The 12,332-nt window shown below is 36.0% G+C and overlaps 1 protein-coding gene across 2 annotated transcripts in view; it reads right to left on the minus strand.

Moving 5' to 3' along the window:
• The window catches only part of SV2C (synaptic vesicle glycoprotein 2C), a 112,343-nt gene that overhangs the window by 29,285 nt on the left and 70,726 nt on the right, over nucleotides 1-12,332 (minus strand). The window lies entirely within an intron of this gene.

Raw genomic sequence — 12,332 nt, forward strand, 5'->3', positions numbered from 1 at the left:
AATTTTTTTCTTTTGCACTTTTTTCAATAAGCATTCTTTAAACAAACAATTAATTTTAGTGGTTTTTTTTTAAACTTTCCCTTTTTTTTTTTTTTTTTTTTTTTTTTGGTCAAGGTGTTTCTGAATTAGCATTTGCTTTTTTTGTTTTATTTATGGTTGAGGTCATTGTTTCCTTAAGGTGTGGATGACTGGTATTTCAGAGTTTTAAGAGTTCTTTTTATTTGGGTATACACTGTGCTATTTCATAAAAATGAATATTGTAGGAAAAATAATTAGCTATCTATTACATTACAAGATACAAGTGGATTTTCAAAGTTTGCAATTCTGTCCTTATTATTAACTTTTTTTATAATACGTTAATTTCAGTACATACATAACAGTGCCTTATAATATAGTACAACCTATAAGACATTTACAGTGCCTAACTTCTATTTTCATTTTGTTCCACAGCACTATACCATTCAACTGTGTTAAATGTAAATTACTTTAACCCCCACTGTATAACTGGAAAAAACTTATGCGAAAATGCAGGGTTGGTAGTTCAGCTATTAAAAAAAATACCTGACCAGGTGTTACATTATGATGGGGCTAATGAAATTATAGAATTTTAAGAAAACAAACAAAAACTCTTAAGAAAAAGTAAAATATGATTTGGGTAGTTATTTGGCCTTTCAGTCTAGCTTCAATACAGCAAAATATTTCAAGCAACATTTTGAAGGAAAGATCATTAAAAGCGGAGTGGTAGATAATAGTAACAATAGTGATTTAAGTGAAGAAGAAAAGAAAATTCATACTTGGCTAATGAAAATTCTGATGCTGAATTCATGTGAAATATTTCTTTGCTACCTGATTTTTCTGGATAAAATACGCATGAAATCAAATATTTCTGCATGTCACTAAACAACAGATACAGCATAACACCAAACATTCCATTAAAAATTTATTCAAATGAGGTGTTGATCTGTTAAACACTTTGTGTATTTTGGAATTTAAATATCTCAAGCCATAGATTATAAATACATGCTATAAATAAATAAATAAACACAGATTCATTCTGCTATTAAAGAATTTATATGTTACAATATGAAAACTCATGATGTATTTTTGCCCTATATCAACAGCTCTGTGAAACAGAGTTGCAGAACTGGGAACCTCTTTTCTCATCTCCTACAAATTTTGTGTATTTCATAAGTGATGTCAGCTTGCTTTATGGACCCATTTAGCCCTGAGATCTTTATCCCAGGGAGAGAGGGCTAAAATTGGTGGCAGTATTGGCAATGATTTTTGAATGGCATGTTTTTTTTTTCCAGATAGCTATACTTTCCCCCTCCAAAGTTGCCTCCGACAAAATGTCTAAAATTTTAAGTTAATTTTGATGTTAATTTTTATTCCCAAATAGAAATATAAATGAAAAATAAAGACTAGAAACAAAACAAAACCAGAAAAGGTGTAAAAGTGTATTTAAAAAGTAATGACTTTTGAAAAATGACAACTTTTAATCCTATAAAATTTTATAACTTAAATAGTACAGGCATATTTTTACTCCATAGTGGAAATAGGAAGGAAATAAATTAGGAACAACTTAGGGTGAGATAATGAGGCCATTAGAAAACATTTTGGGTATTCTGTACACATTATATCATAATAATTAGAATTATATTCTTCATTATATATTTTAAAGTATAATACAAAACCACCTGATACAGAATTTTCAAAACTATTTCCTTTTATTTTGGTTAATTTTCAGTCAGACCAATCAGGGAGCAGTTCCACCAGCTAATTTCACCAGAAATGAGGCAAAGAAACTAGGATTTTATCTCTTAGAACAAGACAGTCAGCATACTGGCTATTGTCATTTGATACTGTTCCAAAAATACACACAGGCACTACTATATTTGCACAATCTGCCTTTTATCACTCTGGTTTGTGTTTTGTATGATTTAACTGCTCAAATAGTACTTCTGTGTTAAATTTTAACCTGACTTTATACTGTTGTAAAACAACAGCAATATCTTGTGCTCTGTAGACTGAAAAATTATGGTAATCATTTATTTTAAAGTGTGATTTATTAATGTAAGTGAACCATACTATCCTTAATTAAAAGCAATGACTACAATGTTCATCCTGCTGTATCCTCACAACCTGCAAATATCTTTTTTTTACTCCTCAAAATGTCTGAGAGTTTGTTAAGTGAAATATTCATTATGGTTTCTGCTGCTCTTATTACATCTTTTTACATTGTATTAGCTGCTGAAATTAATCCCACAATTTATTGTGTTTGCTGAATTAATGATAACAGTGAATATCAGAATTACAAGAATTTGTAGAAAGAGCATCAGCTGTAACTCAGCTTTCTTAAGGTTGCTTTCCTATCTATTCTACCACCACATGATAGATCGGCAAAACAAACATATATTTTAAATGCAGAACAAGTTTAGATTTATTCTTATGTTTACCATCCCATTCTCTTAGATCATGAGCTAGTCTGGAAAACGGAGACATTAGAGTAGTTCTGAATTTAGCTCTTAAAGTGGCTTTCATTCCCACTATTTGTAAGTCTTGAAACCAGATGGAAGTGTGTTCTTGGCTGTAACTCAATTTGCCTCTCCTCAGATGCATTCAGCACACTGCACAGCAGCCCTTGAGCTCTGAGCCCAAAGCTCAGCTTTACCCTTGCTCCCTGGCCATGCTGTATTCCATAGGTATTAATTTTGAAAGTAGTGCCAAGCTCCAATGTTTTATGAATTACTGAAACACTTGGCCCAAATGCATCTTGAGAACAATTCATTGTAGAGTGATGTGAAATCTGTAGTGACTAAATACGAAGCCACTGCAGCGGCCTTCTTGCTGAATATTACCTTCTCATGGTACTGATTACTTGAAGAGACCAAGTGAACCACAGACATGGCAATTACTGATTACAGAGCCACAACAGCATGAAGCAGAGCAAAAGCAAAATGTGCCAAGATACTACCTGTATACAACCACCAATTTATGTTTTAAGTTTAATGTCAACAGTATCTTCCTCCCAACAAAGTATTTCCTCTACTCCATCATAATAATAAGTGAAAAGGATATTACAAATAGATTCTTGCTCCAAATTAAAGAAAGAACAACTCTGTAATAGTTTTTCTGAATAAACACAGAAGTAAACCTGTCCACATTATGCTGAATTTTATCAATGTATGTTACCTAAGAAACAGCAGGAGTTTTCAAGGCCACATACCATTTACAGTGGTTAGGTGATGATGGAGCCCACCTTATGAGAGCAGACTAAAGGAAATAGTTTGCTTAACTTTTCAAAATGAGAGCTGAAAGGGAACTTCATAGTTCTCTACAGTTCAATAAAGTGCAATGTAGGCAATGAAAAAAAAAAAAGGGGGGGGGGGGCGGGAAGGGGTGGGCTGAAGGGCAGATGCATACAGTATCTGTATAAATACTGACAGTCAAGGAAAAGTTTTCTAAATACCAGAAAAATAAAGAGTATCTTTTGAAGATACTTATATGGGCAAAGAAATCCTAAATTAACATAAGGATTTTATGTCATGGTTAGCTAAAGTCTGATCAGTAATAATAATAATTTTCATTAGTCAGTAGGTAGGAATTAGAGGAACTAGATGTCAATGGCAGAAATCATCAAAAGCCAAGTTTGCATAAATTCTTGACTTTTGGTACAGAGAAGGGAAGCAAGAACATCCCTAAAATTAGGGATGGAGGAGAAACATAGACAAGAAATTTACAGGAATTCATAGTCTACATACTTTCTTCTGCAGAATCCTTTCTACGATTTTATATTATTTCTGTTCTAACACACATTCACCAATCACCTGTCAGTTCTATTGCCTCATTTTTTTATCTTTTGAATTTGAGACATTTCCGGTAAATGTGTGATTGATTTAGCATGCCACGTGGTGGCACTGCTACAGCACTTAGTACAATAATCTGTTAAAAAATCTGCACAAATAGTTTTCTTATTAAATGTTTTGGTTTAGTTTGGTTTAGTTTGGTTTGGTTTGGTTTGGTTGCTGTTGTTTTTGTTTGTTTGTTTGTTGAGTATTTACAACCTCTAAGCCAAATCAAAATTATAAGGTGGACTTTTTTGCAGCTGGCAGAACTGAAATGCACTGTTACTGAACTCACATTTAGTTTGTCCTGACATTACTAAGTTTAACTGCGAGTGACATCTAGGAAAGAACCCATGTATCTTTGCAGTACTTATTGTAATAATGTTAAAACATCACTGAAACTGAAGAAATCAAGTTCTGCTAAGTTACATATCTTAGGAATCTCAGACACTTTACAAACCTGAGTGAAATATATAGATTCTAAAAAAAGCAGAAATAATTATCTCAGATTTATTCTGTAAGTATACTGATGTGAAATTCCAGCAACACAAAATAGAACTCTCGCCTTTCATTTGATTAGATTATTAATATAACATGGGAAAGGCATATTTTTAGCCTGTATAGATAGGTATTATTTAAACCCAGTGTCTCAGCAAATAATTTTGGCAGAAGAATTCTGGAAGAAAAATAACTGAAGTGTGTCAGGTCGTGATTGAGTTACCTTGACAGAGATGCATTTAGAAGACTTTAATTCTCATCCACATCTGTCTAGCTCTCTTGTCAATGCTATTAGTCCTTGAGAGCCATAAGGATCAACAGCTCAATGAAAGAAGAAAGTAATGTTGTTAAAAAAATGTATTTTACAACAGATTAAACTTAGAATTGGACTACTGTCACTTAAGACTGTGATTAAAAGGAAGAAGGAATTTTCTAAAGACAGATTTCCACAGAGGAGGAGACTGTCAAGCACTGACACTCATCACTTCCCTGTGCTAGTATCTGAAAACCTGAGATAATCAGGCCTCCAATCTCTTTGGTAACATTATCTGCCATTTAGACAAGCCCCAGGTCAGTTAGAAGTAGTGCTGGCCTCACCTAGAAAATCATCTGCTGTCTAATAACAAAAGATGCAAGTTCTCTATCCACTGTATGGCACTGTAGGCCTCTATAGAATCATAGAAATCACAGAATAGTTTGGGTGAAAAAGACCGTAAAGATCATCTAATGCCAACCCCCTGCCGTGGGTGTGGACACCTCTCACTAGATATAGTTGCTCAAAGCCACATCCAGCCGGGCCTTGAACACCTCCAGGGATGGGGCACCCACAGCTTCTATGGGCAACCTGCTCCAGTGCCTCACCATAGTAAAGAATTTCCTCCTTATATCTACTCTAAACCTACCCTCTTTTAGTTTAAAGTCATTCCTCTTTGCTTTATCCCTACAATCCTTGACAAAGAGTCCTTCCCCAGCTTTTCTGTAGGTACCCTACATATGTCAGTCTTTCACTTCTATATGTATGTGTGTGCAGAACATAGAGCTATGAATGGAGTAATTTTCTGTTTCTCTGCTATGGAAATGCTAGCATACCTGATAAAATAAACATTTAAACACTTGAAAAAAACAACACTTTTTAGTCAGAATATCTAACGGGGGAGGGGGAGAAAGGAGGTGGCGGTGGAGATGGAGAATGACACAAAGGAAGCACTGCACATGTGGGTTGCAATGGCCGGTCTGAAATTTTTATTTCCCTTGTCCCAGGTGGATCAAGGTGCTGTGACTCACAAGAAAAAATAAAGGCAAGAAATTCATCTCTGAAAAGGGAATTAGTTTTGCCTCTCCTGTACTTAATATGTGACTGAGAAAAGTAGGAAAACAAGATTCCTGTGTACTTTACAGAGATGGACAAATTAACCTTTTCCTCATATAAAGCAGTCCTGAAACGAATAGATTTTAATGATTATCTTTACAAAACAAAAAACTTGTTGAAGAGGGGAAAAAAATTATCTTGGGTAACTGCATTTTGCAGGGAACGTTCTAGATTTAATGGCAGCTGTAAGAGTCAGCTGATAGCAAACCAGCCGACATGAGATGAAGATTTCTGTCCTTCTTACATTATTTATTTTATACAGAAACATACAACTTTGTTTACTCACTTCAGTTAATCTCCAACACTCCACTCCCCCTAGCATCTTCCTATTACATGACAAATTATTTGCAATCTGTAGAATTTTATGGTGCTTTTGTATGTTTATTTATATGCTTCATCTTTGTCTTACATAAAACAGAAACAGTAGCACTTACACAGGTTAAATCCTAATTCAGTGATGGAAACTCTCAGGAAAACTGAAGCACAAAAACAAGAAGAAAAATATCAGAGCCAAAATATACTTAGTTCGGTAGAAGACTGTACTGTCCCAATTCAAAAAGAAAGACATGGCTATGGGATACAGGGCCTTTATCCCATACAGGATCTGCCCAAGGGTACTGAAGAAGCTGGCAGAACTGCTCACCAAGCCACTTTCAATAATTTATTAATACTCCTGGGTAACTGGGGAGACCTCTAGTGAATGTGGTGCCCATCTATAAGAAGGGCAGGAAAGAAGATTTGGGGAATTACAGGCCTGTCAGTTTGATAGTCAGTGCCAGGAAATGTCATGGAGCAGATAATCTTGAGCGCTATCACATGGCACATAGAGGACAACCAGGTGATCAGGTCCAGTCAGAGTGGATTTTTGAAAGGTAGGTCCTGCCCAACTAACAGAGTCTTCTTCTACGACGTGTCCCATTTATAGGATGAGGAAAAGGCTATGGATGCTGTTTACTGGGACTTCAGCAAGGCATTTGGTGCTGTTTCACACCGTATTCTCCTGGAGAAACTGACTGCTTCCAGCCTGGACAGGTGTATGGTTCTCTAGTTAAGAATCTGGATGGATGGCCAGGACCAAAGGAACATTATCAATGGAATTAAATCTCATTGGTCACAAGTGGTGTTCTCCAAAGCTCAGTATTAACACTAGTTCTGTTTAACATATACATCAATGATCTGAATGAGGGAAATGAGTACACACTCAGTAAGTATGTAGATGACTTTGAGTTGCATGGATATGTTGGCTTACTTGAAGGTAGAAGACTCTGCGGAGGGACTGAATAATCCAGATCTATGGGCAATGGATAGTAGTATGATATTCCGCAGGGCATAAATGCCAGGTACTACATTTGGGTCATAACAACCCAAAGGAATGATATATGCTTGGGCAAGACTGGCTGGAAAGTTGTCTGGCAGAAAAAGACCTCATAGTGCTGGTCAACATCCATTTGAACATGAGCCAGCTGTGTGCCCAGGAGGCCAAGAAGGTCAATGGCATCTTGGCCTGCATCAGAAACCGTGTGACCAGTAGGAACAGGGAAGTGACCCTCCCTTTGTACTCAGCTCTGGTGAGGCCACACCTTGAGCACGCTGTTCATTTTGGGTCCCCTCACCAAAGGAAAGACAAGTTGTTGGAATGCGTTCAGAGAATAGCAATGAAGCTGGTGAAGGGACTAGAAAAGAAGAGTGAATGAGGAGTGGCTGAGGGAACTGGGGTTGTTTAGCCTGAAATAAAGAAGGCTGAGGGGAGTCCACAGTGCTCTCTACCACTACCTGAAAGAAAGTTGCAGCAAGGAAGGTGTTGGTCTCTTTTCTCAAGAGAGGAATGATAGGATAAGGAAATGGACTCTCATTGTACAAGGTGATGCTTAGATTAGATGTTAGGAAGAATTTCTTTATGCAAAGGCATTGGAACAGGCTTTCCAGGGAAGTGATGATGTCACCACCCTTGGAGGTATTTAAAAGACTTGTACACTTAAGGACATAGTTTATTGGTGAACGTTGTAGTGTTTGGTAATGGTTGGACTTGATGATCATATGTGTCTGTTCCAACTTAAATAATTCTATGATTCTATGATTTTATGGCAAGAGGAAAAAAGTATAAACATTAAATTTGTGCAAAACAGCCCACATGGTTTCTTGATATATTTGTTTCAAAAGGGGTTTAGGGTTGTTTTATGTCGTCTGTTTGGCCCCAGAAAGGTTCTCAGTTGAAGTGAGATCATCACACAGAGCTTTTCTAGGTAGATAAATTAATTTAAGTTACTCATCTCATCCCATCCATCAAGACAATACTTCAGGAAAAGGAACAAGGGATACCTCAGCTAAGGAGTACAGAGAACCTTGAAGTTTCCTACTTCTGTTTGTTCATCTTTGGTCGCTTATAATTTTTCTCTTTCCATATTAGAGAGAAATATGGAAATACACTTTCCAAAGTTGAGCTGCAGAAAATTTCTCCACCTGGCCATCATCATGCAAGACCCAATTTTGCATCTTAACAAGTGTGAATACAAACCAACTTATAGGGCTAGAATGTATTCAATCTCAAAGCACTTCCATACAGAAGTGAAGTGGTTGGACTTTGGTCACCATTAATAGTGTTGGCACTGTCCTGAGTCATCCTGCCAGACTTCGGATGCTTAAGCATTCAAGGCCAGGCTGGATGGGGCTTTGAGCAACCTGGTCTAGTAGGAGGTGTTCCTGCCCATGGCAGGGGGGTTGGAACTAGATGATATTTAAGGTCCCTTCCAACCCAACCCACTCGATTCTGCTATCAGGAATCAATTTTGAATAATTTCTGTAAGTCTTCATTCTGAAAGCAAATATCATTATCGTCCTTGGAAAGAGTATGTATACTCACTGATTACAGTTCATGGATAATAACACTAGGTTTTGAAAATATTCTAGGGGAACCTGTAATTTTCTGCTTAGATCTTTAATCAGATGTTTCTAAAACTTTCAAATCAGTAGTAATTCTCTTAAAACAAGTTAATTTCATGTTTCTTAAATTTAAAATAAGAAATATTATTTTGCTCTTGAAATCATTAAGTATGCATTTTCGGGCTATAATGTGCGTGTACTTCCCTTATGTGCACTCATTTCCCCAGTTCAGAGAAAAGTGCTTGAAAATACTAGAAATTAATGTTGATTGACACAGGTCAAATTTTGGTCACAGTTCAGATGCAAAGCATGAAAAGAGCTGTGATACATAATCAAAAAGACAAGTGTTGAATTTTCCTATACATTCATGTAAATTATTGTTTTTGTCAGATTTCTGTATTTAAATTGGCTTTGGAAAATATCTTTTCAATTAAAGCTTTGATATAGAGCTACATCTACTTAAAAGTAGAGATAGAGTTCATGTGGTACCCTCTTCAGTCATGTGGAAACCAATGCTTCCTATGACTGCTTTAATCTAAGATTCTTACATACATAGCGTAAGATTCTTACATACATAACGTTGGTGTGTGCAATCCTCCCAATGTTAGTACTGTGGAGTAAAAAAAAAAAAAAAAAAAAAAAAACACCATAACAAAACAAAACAAGACAAACAAATAAAACACAAAATATAATGCTGGGATGCAGTATAATGTAGTATATGAGTGGTTTGCAACCTTCATGAATTTTTCAAATGGATGTGCAGAGTCCTATCTACAACTATATTTATTTGTCTTAATTTTACATATTTGTCTTAACTATTCTAACAGGCATAACACCTAGAAGCTATCTATGAACTGCCTGTTATTGAGAACCACAGATATAACTGACAACATGTGGAAAGAAAACTAAATCAAAGAATGATCTAAGAATTTTCTTAGCTTAACAACCAGATAAACAGTGAGTATAAAAATTAAAGTACATTTTTTCCAATATGAGTAAGATCTAATCAATAGTTATGCTGCATTTACCTTATGGTTCAAAGCAGAATGAGGGCTGAATAACTGGAAATATTATGTTGTAATTAGGCAGATGCTAAACAAAACAAAACAAAACAGACAAAACAGAATGGACCACCAAGGGTTAATATTGTGCTGATACCACCAAAAATCTCATTACAAGCACTGTGGCACATAATTGATCTGGCTGTTTGGCTGACTGAGTCTGTGACCCCAGAGATTTATATACTAACGTTGTTCTGTGAAGTCCTTTCTTGAGTGTGGCTCTGTGCAGCTGCTCACTTTACAACCCTCTCTGTGTGCTTGAGTGTGGCTCTGTGCAGGCACTTTACAACCCGCAAAACAGACAAAGGGGTAAAATCTGCTAGACATGTCTCTGAAAACAGCCTGGGCAACCTCAATATTGAATCTCCCTTGTAGCTTAGAATCTTGTCCGTCTAAGAAGAAAAGGCCATATCAGGCTTTCCAGAAACCACAGATCAAGCAGATCCAACAAATGTTAAAAAGAAAAGGGGGGCAGCACATTTAAAAGAAGCTGCTGTCAGAGCTTAAAAATAATGTTCATTCAGAGCTTAAAAAAATGTTCATTACACATTCTGAGAACATGCAATCAAATGGCAATAGAAAATGTTTCAAATTTTGTTTGTATGACCTCATTTTTGATTTCTTGTTAAGATTCCTATCTCTAATCTTCAGCACATACTTAGAGTTTTCCACTATTTTATTTTGCTACACTTAATTAATAATTGATAAATGGATTGCATATGAGGTTTGAAACATTTGTTTGGCCAGTGCTAATGAGTACTGTAAAATCAAGTTGACAGAAGATATGGTTTTATAAGTTGACAATGTAAAATTGTTAAATGCCCTGTGAAGTTGTCATTATGAACTGAGTCCGAAACTTTCACCTGTGACAAATATTGTTGCTGAATGGTGACTTTGTGACCAATATGACCAATGGTGACCAATATGCAAAACAGTTCTAATAATCTCTACATGTTTTTGCATAGTGCCCTCCATACCCAGTCAATAGCTCTGAGCTCAAAAAAACTGTGAGTGAATCCATTTTTTTTTTCCAATACGCCTTTGGTTGGTGTGTGCAATCACTGAGAAAAATATTATTCAAAACTTGGTGTTATTTTAATAAGGAGTTGTAAAAACTGTCATTAAGCTAAGCATTATATTTGGTGTGAGAAGTTGTTACAGACACTTTTAACAGCAGCTGTTAAATGTGGACACTAATTTAAAATGTAAGTGCTCCAGTCCTGGTCTGGGACTTCGAGTGATTTATGTGCATCAGGACTAAGGATATTTAAACAATTGGCTCATGGTGAGCAAGAAAAGAAGCAATTAATCAAAAAAGACAATCAGAAAAAAAGGCACAATAAAACACTGCAGTTTAGGAAAAGACAGTGGGTCTTATTTATCTAGTCTAACTACAGACAAAGCAATCATTGAAATGCTGGAACATTTTCTGAAGAACAGAGAGGAAGGATCATTTACCAGTGACATGCCTTACACATTTTGTATTCTGCTGCAGTGTAACAGCACAACATCCACATAATTAAATATACTCTTTCAAAATATAACCTTATTATATTCTGTTTGCCTGGGAAGTTTTGGCAAGAAAAATCTTTGTTTTTCGTTAGCACTTTAGTGCTGTGATTGCAGTCAGTCACATTTCCTATTTTTCTATTTAATTTATGTTTTATTACCTTTTATTTTTTAATTACAAACAAATAAAAATGGAACAATGTCTTATTACTAAGAGAGAGGCAGATAGACTAAACAGCCAGTTTATATTGTCTAATAATGTGATCAGATGTGCATCTTCAGAATTTTCTTCTAATCTGACAGCTACCAATTAAACAACTGATCAACTGACTACATGGAGTCTTTCTATACCTACTATGAACAATGGAGGACCTAAATTCAAACTTTGGTCTTCTACACAAATCTTAATTTGCCCTCATAAATTAAGTAGTAATGATGTCCAGTTATAGTCTATCCTAGATGTCCAAAGTCAAGAGGAGATTTTTGCCTATGAGAAGCAGCTGAAATATTTAAAATCTGTTTATCAAAGGAATCAAGGAAAATATAATATATTTAAAAAAAAAAATATGGAGCATTATACTGTATTTTTTTCCTTTTATAAAACTCTATGACTTCCTTACAAAGTCTAGAATTCTCAGAGATTATGAAAGAATCAGATGTTTTCAGATTATGTCAGACTGAAATGCACAAGATTCCTCTCTGCCTCACAGGGTGAAGGTGGAATTTAACAGCCTTACTTTGATCTCTTTAGCTGTGATTCCTGACTTTTTTTCTTATATGGTACTACTACCTTTAGGAAACATCTGGATAGTGGAGAAAACATTTAATGCCCCAAAACAAGTAGGTCTTGTACTCTAGAAGGGGAACAAGGTAATTCCCCAGTGCTGCATGAAATGTGCTGCCAGGCAGCAAGGACAGACCCCATCAGTGTAGGAAGGAAAAGGCACAAGTCAGTGGTCCATCCACACTGAATGCCATGACTGCACTGTCGCGACACAACACCAGCTCTGGCACAAACACAAGTCTAACCTGAGCCTAAAGGTGCTACCTCCTTCCTAAGGGCAGCTAAGCCAGAGAGGTGAACACAGAGGTGAGCATGGTGAGGGCATGGAAAGTTGCTATTCAGCATTGGTGAGGCCACACCTGAAGTTCTGTGTCCAGTTCTGTCCC

This window comes from Oxyura jamaicensis, chromosome Z, assembly GCF_011077185.1.
Source record: "Oxyura jamaicensis isolate SHBP4307 breed ruddy duck chromosome Z, BPBGC_Ojam_1.0, whole genome shotgun sequence".
Classification (NCBI taxonomy): Eukaryota; Metazoa; Chordata; class Aves; order Anseriformes; family Anatidae; genus Oxyura; species Oxyura jamaicensis.